This window comes from Budorcas taxicolor, chromosome 12 (assembly GCF_023091745.1).
Source record: "Budorcas taxicolor isolate Tak-1 chromosome 12, Takin1.1, whole genome shotgun sequence".
In the NCBI taxonomy this organism is placed as follows: Eukaryota; Metazoa; Chordata; class Mammalia; order Artiodactyla; family Bovidae; genus Budorcas; species Budorcas taxicolor.
This window is the reverse complement of record NC_068921.1, coordinates 44,393,565-44,406,229: the sequence shown is the minus strand read 5'-3', so window position 1 is coordinate 44,406,229 and position 12,665 is coordinate 44,393,565. Positions and strand designations below refer to the sequence as shown.

The following is a 12,665-nucleotide window of genomic DNA, read 5'->3' as shown; positions in this document are numbered from 1 at the left end:
TATTTTTTTTACTTTGAAATGAATTTGCTCTTGTTTCCTAGTTTCCGAAGGTAGAAACATAGATTATTAATTTTAGATAACTTAAAATTTATGGTTTCAATGCTAATTTCACTCTACTGCTTTTGATGCATATCACATACATTGATAGGTTGTGGTTTCATTTTCATTTAATTCAAACTATCTTAAATTTTCCCTTGAAACCTCATATTGAGAAGTCTCAAAATCTGCAAATATTTTTTTGAATTTTCCAGGTATCCTTCAGTTATTGATTTCTAGTTAAATTTCATTTTCACCTACTAGCATACTTTACTGGAGAGGCAATGCCAACCCACTCCAGTACTCTTGCCTGGAAAATCCCATGGACGAAGGAGCCTGGTAGGCTGCAGTCCATGGGGTCGCTAAGAGTCGGGCACGACTGAGCAACTTCATTTCACTTTTCACTTTCATGCATTGGAGAAGGAAATGGCAACCCACTCCAGTGTTTTTGCCTGGAGAATCCCAGGGACGATGGATCCTAGTGGGCTGCCATCTATGGGGTCACACAGAGTCAGACATGACTGAAGTAACTTAGCAGTAGCAGCATACTTTATATGATGTTTGTTCTTTTAAATTTATTAAGATGATTTTTATGGCCTAGAATATAATTTATCTTGGTGAATGTTCCATGTGAGCTTGAGAAGAATGTGTATTCTGCTGGTACTTGATGAAGTATTCTATAAATGTCAATTAGATCCAGTTGATTGATGGTCCTATTTAGTTCAGCTACATTCTTACTGATTTTTCCCTGCTGTATCTGTCTTCTACTGATAGGAGAGTGTTGAACTCTCCAAATATTATAGCAAATTCATCTAGTTCTCTTTGCAGTTCTATCAGTTTTGTCTCATATGTTTTGACACTGTTATTAGGCACATAGATATTAAAGATTATTGTGTTTTTTTTGAATAATTGATCCTCTTATCATTATATCATGCTCCATTTTATAACTCTTATTGCCCTGAAGTTGGCTCTGCCTGAAAGTAATATAGCTGTTCCTAAAAATAATATAACTTTTCCTGCTTTCCTTTGAATAGTCTTAGCGTGGCATAGTTTTCTCCAAACCTTTACTTCCAAATTATCTGTCTTTATATTTAAAGTGAATTTCTCTTAGACAACATATAGATGGGTCTTTTTTTCTTCTTTTGTTCTCTGAGATTCTCTGTCTCTTGTTTTATTTTGACCATTCACATTTAAAGTGATTATTAATAGTAGAAATTATATTTACTGTTGCAACTGTATCTATTTTAACTGTTTTCTATATGTTGTTTTTGTTTTTTGTTTCATTTTACTTTCACATTTTCTACCTTCTTTTGTTTGGAAAACATTATATTATTCAATCTCCTCTCCTCTCAGCATATGTTATATACTTCTTTTAAAAATTCTTAGTGACTGTCTTTGAGTTTTAAATATGTGTAATAGAAATCTCCTACAGCTCTGTAGTTACCTTATGAGAATACCTTATAATAGGTACCTTATGACAGAGTATTTCCAGTTCTCTCCATTTGTTTATATGACTATCATTTATTTCGCTTATCTGCAACTATCAGTTCAGTTCAGTTTAGTTCAGTTGCTCAGTCTTTTCTGACTCTGCGACTCCAAGTACTGCAGCATGCCATGCTTCCCTGTCCATCAACAACTCCTGGAGCTTACTCAAACTCATGTCCATTGAGTCAGTGATGCCATCCAACCATCCCATCCTCTGTTGTCCCCTTCTCCTCCTGCCCTGAGTCTTTCTCAGCATCAGGGTCTTTTCAACTGAGTCAATTCTTCGCATCATGTGGCCAAAGTATTGGAGTTTCAGCTTCAGCATTAGCCCTTCCAATGAATATTCAGGGCTGATTTCCTTTAGGATGAGCTGGTTGAATCACCTTTCAGTCCAAGGGACTCTCAAGAATGTTCTCCAACACCACAGTTCAAAAGTATCAATTCTTCATCACTCAGCTTTCTTTATAGTCTAGCTCTCACATCCAAACATGACTACTGGAAAAACCATAGCTTTAACTAAATAGACCTTTGTTGGTAAAGTAATGTCTCTGCTTTTCAATATGCTGTCTAGTTTGGTCATAGCTTGTCTTCCAAGGAGCAAGCGTCTTTTAATTTCACAGCTGCAGTCACCATCAGCAGTGATTTTGGAGCCTGCCAAAATGAAGTCTCTCACTGTTTCCATTGTTTCCCATCTTTTTTGCCATGAAGTGATAGGGCCAGATGCTATGATCTTAGTTTTCTGAATGTTGAGATTTAAGCCAACTTTTTCACTCTCCTCTTTCACTTTCATCAAGAGGCTCTTTAATTCTTCTTCACTTTCTGCCATAAGGGTGGTATCATCTGTATATCTGAAGTTATTGACATTTCTCCTGGCAATCTTGATTCCAGCTTGTGCTTCTTCCAGCCCAGCATTCCTCTTGATGTACTCTGCATATAAGTTAAATAAGCAGTGTGACAATATACAGCCTTGATGTACTCCTTTTCCTATTTGGAACTAGTCTGTTGTTCCATGTCCAGTTCTAACTGTTGCTTCCTGACCTGTATATAGGTTTCTCAAGAGGCAGGTCACGTGGTCTGGTATTCCCATCTTTTTTTTAGAATTTTCCATACTTTATTATGATCAATACAGTCAAAGGCTTTGGCATAGTCAATAAAGCAGAAATAGATGTTTTTCTGGAACTCTCTTGCTTTTTCCATGATCCAGCAGATGTTTGCAATTTGATCTTTGGTTCCTCTGCCTTTTCTAAAACCAGCTTGAACGTCTAGAAGTTCATGGTTCATGTATTGCTGAAGCCTGGCTTGGAGAACTTTGAGCATTACTTTACTAGCATGTGAGATGAATGCAATTGTGTGATAGTTTGAGCATTCTTTGGTATTGCTTTTCTTTGGGATTGGAGTGAAAAGTGACTTTTTCCAGTCTTGTGGCCACTGCTGAGTTTTCCAAATTTGCTGGCATATTGAGCATAGCGCTTTCATAGCATCATCTTTCAGGATTTGAGATAGCTCAACTGGAATTCCATCACCTCCACTAGCTTTGTTTTTAGTGATGCTTTCTAAGGCCCACTTGACTTCACACTGCAGGATGTCTGGCTCTAGGTGAGTGATCACACCATCGGGATTATCTTTATTGTGAAGATCTTTTTTGTAACCTGGAGTTAAACTGTTCATTAAAATATTTTTGATCATGTCTATATAAAATTTACACCCTAAATGGCTTATTTAAGTCTATATCCTTATGCTTCACACAACTGTTATAGAGTAGGTGTCCAATAGAGGCTTGTTAATTTTGTTTCATAAAGATTAAAAAAAAAATAAATCTTTCATTGCCATATGATTTAGTCTAACTAAATTGGTAATTTTACCCTTACTTAACATGCTTTTAAAATGTGCTTCAATTTTCTACCACCTCTTGAGAATGAAAAGCTTGAGTGCAAATTCGCAGTGCAGACAGTAAAAAGCACAGCTGGTAAACCACAGGGCAAATTTGCAAACCCTTGTAATGCTTGATTTGGTTCCGTTAATTACTGTTTATTTTGAATAATTATGCTATAGTCTGTAGTTTAAAAAACATTTTTGTTTGAACAAATTGATAGAAATATTTATCAATGTCTTTAGCTAATGCTTTAATTTTCCCTTGATAATCACTGTGGAATGCGAAATTTAGAACACTGGTCTCCATAATAGGAGTTGATATATGCTTAGCCTTTTCTTTCTTTCTTTCTTTCTTTCTTTCTTTCTTTCTTTCTTTAATTAATTAATTTATTTTTTTTGCCTTACCTCGGTTTTGATGAAACAATGAATGTTAGTGGTAAACCTGGGAATTCTGATTACCATCTGTCTGATCCACCTGCTAAGGCTTTACTTCAACTGATGCTTAGGTGCTATTGAACAAAGGCATTGCTTCTAAGATAAAAATAAATCTAAAAAATTCTAGTTATAATAAGTTTAAATAACTTCCTTTGAGAAGCTTATTTCCCCCTAAACACAAAGATTTAAAGAATAAAATCTAAGGGAAAATATGGTCTGTAAAAACCTTCCACTCTTCTTAGAATTTTATTTGCACAGTATTTATTGCCGCAAGGTGCATTTTTTTTCCCCAGTGTTAATGAATAATGCATTAAAAGATGAATTCTTTCTTCTTACTGATTATAGTAGGAATAGGAAAACACCTCAATATTCAACCTTTCATTCTTGTTAGAAACTCCCACCTCTGCCCAATCTATTATCTTCTTCTTAATATGGTTCAAGGTATAGGGACCATTGACTAGCATATGTGCTTGCCAAAATCATCCTCTCCATCCTTTTAAACCCTGATTCATTTTTATAATTGTACTTTTCCTAACTTTAATCAAATGACAGTTGTGCTTTAGTTATTTAATAATATATCTATGGAAGAATATAAGTCTCTTCAACAAGAAACTTGTGGTCATAACAAAGTGTGTCTCAGATTTGGGGTACTTTCTGAGTAATATTTAGCTAATGGTCATGTTGATGTATGGCAAAACCAATACAATATTGTAAAGTGATTAATCTCCAATTAAAACAAATAAATTTTTTTAAATGAAATTTTAAAGTAATATCAGAAGTAATGTGACAATGAAGATAGCTCCTGCTGCTGCTGCTGCTGCTAAGTGGCTTCAGTCGTGTCCAACTCTGTGCGACCCCATAGACGGCAGCCCACTAGGCTCCTCTGTCTCTGGGATTCTCCAGGCAAGAGTACTGGAGTGGGTTGCAATTTCCTTCTCCAATGCATGAAAGTGAAAGCGTAAGTGAAGTCACTCAGTCCCGACGCTTACCAATTAATGTTTATTTTCTCCTTACTTCCCCTAATTTGATGCCTCATTCCCCATCATAGCATGTTGGTATTAAAAGAATGTCCCTGGTTCAGAAAGAAGAACTGATGTGGAAAGAATTGACTTTGGGTCAGGAATTAACCATTGCACATTTGAGCAGTCAGGGTCCCAAGATTTGTGGTGTGTTTTATTAATAGAACAAATGAAGCAAACAGAGTCAAACATTTTCATTTATTTGGGGCCAATTGTCTTTGAGAATGAAAAGTATGAACTATTTTTCCCTGTATTTGTGTGTTAGTTGTTCAGTAGTGTCTGTTTCTTTGCTACCCCATTAACTGTAGCCCACCAAGCTATTCTGTCCATGGAATTCCCCAGGCAAGAATACTGGAGTGGGTAGCTATAGGCACAAACGAAAACTTTTTCAGATTTTCAGATATCAGTGACACCATAGATTGGATTGTTTGGTGATTAAAATTCAAAGGGATATAAACCAAAGTCAGGAAACCAGCAGATTTATTTAAGGTTAAAATTTGGAAATATTCCAACAAGGGAATAAACATTTTAAAAAAATATGGCTTACTTCACTAATACAGTATACTAACGCATATATATGGAATTTAGAAAGATGGTAACGATAACCCTGTATGCGAGACAGCAAAAGAGACACAGATGTATAGAACAGACTTTTGGACCCTGTGGGAGAGGGAGAGTGTGGGATGACTTGGGAGAATGGCATTGAAAAATGTATAATATCATGTAAGAAACGAATCACAGTCTAGGTTCGATGCAGGATACAGGATGCTTGGGGCTGGTGCACTGGGATGATCCAGAGAGATGGTATGGGGAGGGAGGTGGGAGGGGGTTCAGGATTGGGAACTCATGTACACCCATGGTGGATTCATGTTGATGTATGGCAAAACCAACACAGTATTATAAAGTAAAATAAAGTAAAATTTAAAAAAGAGAAACAATAAATAACTAAATAAAATGTTATATTTATGCAATAGAATACTAGTGAGTTATTTAAGAAAGATTAATTTCAAAAAAAAATTGCTAAGCACAAGTATCTAGTTACAAAGAGTATGTGCTTTCTAATCCTATTCATATGCTGTCCTATGAGAGGCCAAAGTTATCCACAGTGATAAAAATTAGATGTCTTGATCTGATCAAAAGGTTTGATGGGAATTTGACTGCAAAGCGTTATAATGAAACTTTCTTGGATGAGGGAAACCAAATGTAATTAAGATGAGATCATGTTTTCACACATGTACACGTTGGTCAACATTGGACAAACTGTTTCCTCTGTGTGTATTTTGTAGTATTGAAAATACATCTCAAGTTTTAACATGACAAGTTGTAACACCCTTGTGCACATTAACATGAAAAACACTAAGGCATTTCTATATTATTTAACGTTCACCTAATCCCAAAGAAAGGCAATGCCAAAGAATGCTCAAACTACCACACAAAATTGCACTCTCACACACTAGTAAAGTAATGCTGAAAATTCTCCAAGCCAGGCTTCAGCGATACTTGAACCGTGAACTTCCAGATATTCAAGCTGGTTTTAGAAAAGGCAGAGGAACCAGAGATCAAATTGCCAACATCTGCTGGATCATCGTTAAAGCAAGAGAGTTCCAGAAAAAACATGTATTTCTGCTTTATTGACTATGCCAAAGCCTTTGACAGTGTGGATTACAATAAAGTGTGGAAAACTCTGAATGACATGGGAATACCACACCACCTGGGCAGCCTCTTGAGAAACCTATATGCAGGTCAGGAAGCAACAGTTAGAACTGGACATGGAACAACAGACTGGTTCCAAATAGGAAAAGGAGTACATCAAGGCTGTATATTGTCACCCTGCTTATTTAACTTCTATGCAGAGTATATCATGAGAAATGCTGGGCTGAAAGAAGCACAAGCTGGAATCAAGATTGCTGGAAGAAATGTCAATAACCTCAGATATACAGATGACACCACCCTTATGGCAGAAAGTGAAGAGGAACTAAAAAGCCTCTTGATGAAAGTGAAAGAGGAGAGTGAAAAAGTGGGCTTAAAGTTCAACATTCAGAAAACGAAGATCATGGCATCTGGTCCCATCACTTAATGGGAAATAGATGGAGAAACAATGGAAACAGTGTCAGACTTTATTTTTTGGGGCTCCAAAATCACTGCAGATGGTGACTGCAGCCATGAAATTAAAAGACGCTTACTTTTTGGAAGGAAAGTTATGACCAACCTAGACATCATATTGAAAAGCAGAGACATTACTTTGCCAATAAAGATCCATCTAGTCAAGGCTATGGTTTTTCCTGTGATCATGTATGGATGTGAGAGTTGGACTGTGAAGAAGGCTGAGTGCTGAATAATTGATGCTTTTGAACTGTGGTGTTGGAGAAGACTCTTGAGAGTCCCTTGGACTGCAAGGAGATCCAGCCAGTTCATTCTGAAGGAGATCAGCTCTGGGATTTCTTTGAAAGGAATGATGCTAAAACTGAAACTCCAGCACTTTGGCCACCTCATGCGAATAGTTGACTCATTAGAAAAGACTCTGATACTGGGAGAGTTTGGGGGCAGGAGGAGAAGGGGATGACATAGGATGAGATGGCTGGATGGCATCACTGACTCGATGGACGTGAGCCTGAGTGAACTCCGGGTGTTAGTGATGGACAGGGAGGCCTGGCGTGATGCGATTCATGGGGTCACAAAGAGTCGGACATGAATGAGTGACTGAACTGAACTGAACTGAACACATTTTGGGTGCAGCTGACCAAAGTAGATTTTGCTGCTTTGTTAATTCTCTTTGCATACTGATGGAGTAATCCTCATAGATACCTGCTGCTTTGTTCAGAATGCACCCGTGTCCTTTAATTAGTCTTCTACCTAGAGCTTCATAATCAATCAATTATCAGGACAGGTATTTTTATAAACTAAATCATTCATTTAATATTTTGATGGATATTTTCTCAAAGAAAACATTTCATAATATTGATGTTCTGTCTGTTTTGAGTTAAACTTGCTAAGTTTAAAAATCGTTCAGACCCTGGGTAGAAAAGGAAATCATCCTGTTGTATAAACCCACCCATAAATAAAATCTAAGTTGAAACTCAATATTTTTCAAAATTTATTCTCCAAGGAAACATGTCTCACATACAGCAAAGCAAGCATTCATGCAAAATATTGAATTGTGGTATAACTTGCCAGGCTGTTCTACTGGCAACAGAAAACTGATTATTTTCATATTCTTTCTTTTCCAAATTCAAGTGTACTCAAAATTATCTCAGTAGTTATCTTCTTCTTTGGTATTTTTAAGTGGAATGATGAGGTTACATTTTGTAAAATAAGGAATTTTGCAAAGCCAATTTCTATTTTATTTACATTGATATTTCCGATTAAGTATTCTATTAAGTGGATGAATATCACTATGCTTGTTAGGTTGTGAATTTGAATTTTCATTTCCTTTATATTTCCTTTTTTCATTTAAATTTATCAATGATAACTTTTTAATGACAAAGTGGTAAAGGGGTTATGAGAGTATGAGTGAAAGTGTCAATATAAAAATTATTGTAATTAACAGTTCATTAGTTATAATGGTCAAATCAGATCACTTAATAATCCCAGAGAAATGTTACTAAATGCATTACCTTTTCAAATCCATAAAAGCTATGACTGCCATTTTTAAAAATAATGTATCCTTATTGTTAAAAACTGTGCAGTTATTATTTATGCTGTCCTGGAGTGGCTGATTCAAAAAATAAAACCATACTTCTTAGAAAAATGTAGTATTGGTATAAAGAAGACACTTGGGTCTATCTCTCAAGGGATTTATGTATCCCACAGATAGCAGCCTCCAGAAAGAAAAAAAAAAAAAAAAGGGAGAGAGAGAGAAATGAACCTGAATTTTAGACGAAAGCTTGGGATGACTGATGAATTAAAACTAAGTTGTTTTCAGAACTTATCTGCATTGCTAACTTAATGCAACTTAGCTGCATTGCCATAGAGAAAGAATCTGTGGCCAAATTTAACAGTCAGTCAGTTCAGTTGCTCAGTTTTGCTCGACTATTTGCAACCCCATGAATCACAGCACTCCAGACCTCCCTGTCCATCACCAACTCCTGGAGTTTACTCAAACTCATGTCCATCGAGTCAGTGATGCCATCCAGTCATCTCATCCTCTGTCGTCCCCTTTTCCTCCTGCCCTCAATCTCTCCCAGCATCAGAGTCTTTTCCAATGAGTCAATGCTTTGCATGAGGTGGGCAAAGTATTGGAATTTCAGCTTCAGCATCAGTCCTTCCAATGAACACCCAGGACTGATTTCGTTTAGAATGGACTGGTTGGATCTCCTTGTACTCCAAGGGACTCTCAAGAGTCTTCTCCAACACCACAGTTCAAAAGCATCAATTCTTCATCACTCAGCTTTCTTCACAGTCCAACTCTCACATCCATACATGACCACTGCAAAAACCATAGCCTTGACTAGACGGACCTTTTTGGCAAAGTAGTGCCTCTGCTTTTTAATATGCTGTATAGGTTGGTCATAACTTTCCTTCCAAGGAGTGAGCGTCTTTTAATTTCATGGCTGCACTCCCCATCTGGAGTGATTTTGGAGTCCCCAAAAATAAAGTCTGACACTGTTTCCACTGTTTCCCCATCTATTTCCCATGTACTAAGTATCAAATTGAACAGTACTAAGTATCTCCAGGAATCAACCATGATGTGACTGGGAAAGCTAAAATGAAAAAGTACATATAAAGGAGAAAATAAAGTTCTTTATTAATTTAAGGTAAAAAGAAGATCAAGGAAAATATCAAACACTTTTGAACAGAAGAGAAAAATTGATAACTGAAAAGGCAAATTCATTTAATATTTTTAAAATTCTTTAAATTTGTTATTTTTTTAACAGACTTTGTGTTTGTATAATTGATTATAATTTTGTTACATAAATGTGAATTGGGATGGAATTACTAAAACAAATGCAATTTCAAAACATTAAAAAAAATAAAGCCAGTCCAGGTTCGATGCATGAGACAAGGTGCTCAGGGCTGGTGCACCGGGATGACCCAGAGGGATGTGGGAAGGAGGTTCAGGATAGGGATCACATGTAAATCCATGGCTGATTCATATCAGTGTATGGCAAAAACCACTACAATATTGTAAAGTCATTACCCTCCAAATAAAACAAATATATTAAAAAAAATAAGCAAAAGTTACTATAAGACAGGCATGAATGAGTGCTGTATTCACTTACTAATCAATTAATTTATTTATACTCAATGAGAATTTTTATTTTACATTGGTTAAAGGTAAACATATTCAGTTCAAATAGAATAGGAAAAACGTTATCTTGCATTAAGGACTTTTGATCTAAATTTCTGTTTCAATACTTTTCTACAACCTAAGTGATTCATGTAATACAATTTTGTTTAGATATCACACAGTTTACTTTCACATCAAAATCATTTAAATGGTATATGCTGACAAATTTTGAGGAATATACCTCACATTATAAATGTTCATGAGCATCTCAAAATTTCTCCAAAATTTCTCATCAGTTTAAGACAGATAGTTCTATATAGATATGGATTTTCTGCTTATTCTCAAATTTAACATATTTAGATCATGAGAAACACTGGGCTGGAGGAAGCACAAGCTGAAATCAAGATTGCTGGGAGAAATGTCAAAACCTCAGATACACAGATGACACCACCCTTAAGGAAGAAAAGTGAAGAAAAAAGAGCCTCTTGATGAAAGTGAAAGGGGAGAGTGAAAAAGTTGGCTTAAAGCTCAACATTCAGAAAATTAAGATCATGGCATCCAGTCCCATCACTTCATGGCATAGATGGGGAAACAATGGAAACAGTGGCTGACTTTAATTTTCTGGGCTCTAAAATCACTGCAGACGATGATTACAGCCATGAAATTAAAAGACGCTTACTTCTTGGAAGGAAAGTTATGATCATCATAGACAGCATGTTAAAAAGCATAGACATTACTTTGTCAACAAAGGTCCGTCTAGTCAAGGCTGTGGTTTTGCCAATGGTCATGTATGGATGTGAGAGTTGGACTATAAAGAAAGCTGAGCACCGAAGAATTGATGCATTTGACCTGTGGTGTTGGAGATGACTCTTGAGAGTCCCTTGGACTGCAAAGAGATCCAATCAGTCCATTCTGAAAGAGATCTGGGATTTCTTTGGAAGAAATGATGCTAAAGCTGAAACTCCAGTACTTTGGCCACCTCACGCGAAGAGTTGACTCATTGGAAAACACTCTGATGCTGGGAGGGATTGTGGGCAGGAGGAGAAGGGGACGACAGAGGATGAGATGGCTGGATGGCATCACTGACTTGATGGATATGCACACCCTTCACAAAGTTCTATAAATTAAACTTCTTACAAAAATGTATGCTATTTTCACTTTTTCACAGAGCTTTGTGCCTGCCGCTGCTTAACCATAAAGAATAAACTTAGTGCTAAGTAAAATGCTGTCCAAAATCTAGCCCTCAGCTACCATTTATATTTTCTAGTGACCTTAGATATTAAAGTAGCCACTATCCTAAATGTGATACCTCATGGAAAAGTCTTGTAGTTAAATATCTTTCTGCGTTTAAATCATAGAATGTGCAATACTCTTTATCCTTCTATGTCGTACGTTTTAAAATTCTGTATTTTTCTTCAAGACTACAGTCTAATTTTACCATTTACATGTAGCTTCTCTGTCTTCTCAATCTAAATTAACTGTTTTTTTTTTCCTGTACTCATAGCAGTTTGCTTAGTATATTTATTTCAATAATCTCTTTCTACCTTGCATTAGTTTCTGTAACTGTGTACTTTTATTTTTCTCACTCAAGCATATGCTCATGTGGATCAAGAAGTGTGTATAATTCATCATCTTATTTCTCAATATTCAATAGCAGGACCTAGCAGCCAATTGGTTTCTTCCCCACCCTGGGTGATCGAACTGAATTTAATTCATGTGCATGGGAGAGAGAGGAGAGCCTGTTTCAGTGTTACTAAACAAACAAACAAACAAACAAACAAACAGAAAATCCAACTTAGATTTTTTCCTTTTTTTAAAGGAAATACAAAATAACTTGCTTTTAATAACTCTATTAATAGTTTGTTACTAAAATAGTTTGTTATTAAAATATATCGAAGAGTAACATATTCAAATGTGTTATGGCTTGAAAACATTGCTCAGTTCAGTTCAGTCCAGTTCATTCGCTCAGTGGTGTCCAACTCTTTGTGACCTCATGGACTGCAGCACGTCAAGCTTCCCTGTCCATCACGAGCTCCCAGAGTTTACTCAAACTCATGTCCATCAAGTCAATGATGCAATCCAACCACTGCATCCTCTGTTGTCTCCTTCTCCTCTAGGTTGGTCATAGCTTTTTCTCTGCAGAGCAAGTGTATTTTAATTTCATGGCTGCAATCACCATCTGCAGTGATTTGCAAGCCCAGAACAATAAAGTCTCTCACTGTTTCCATTGTTTCCCCATTTATTTGCCATGAAGTGATGGGACCAGATGTCATGATCTTAATTTTCTGAATGCTGAGTTTTAACCAACTTTATTAAGTTCAAATTTTAAGTAATGACTTCAAATATGGTAAAGCCTCTGTTAGATTTTTGTTGCTATTTAGTTACTAAGTCATGTCCAACTCTTTGTGACCCCCATGGACTCTCAAAGAGTAGCCTGTCAGGCTCCTCTATCCATGGGATTTTCCAGCAAGAATACTGAAGTGATTTGCCATTTCCTTCTCCAGGGGATCTTTCTGACCCAGGGATTGAATGCATCTCCTGCAATGGTGGACAGGTGCTTTACTGCTAAGCCACCATGGAAACCCCTCAAT

The 12,665-nt window shown here is 36.5% G+C and overlaps 1 protein-coding gene across 1 annotated transcript in view; it reads left to right on the top strand.

Annotated features, from left to right (window-relative positions):
* Nucleotides 1-12,665, top strand: part of KLHL1 (kelch like family member 1) — a 532,887-nt gene that overhangs the window by 62,757 nt on the left and 457,465 nt on the right. The window lies entirely within an intron of this gene.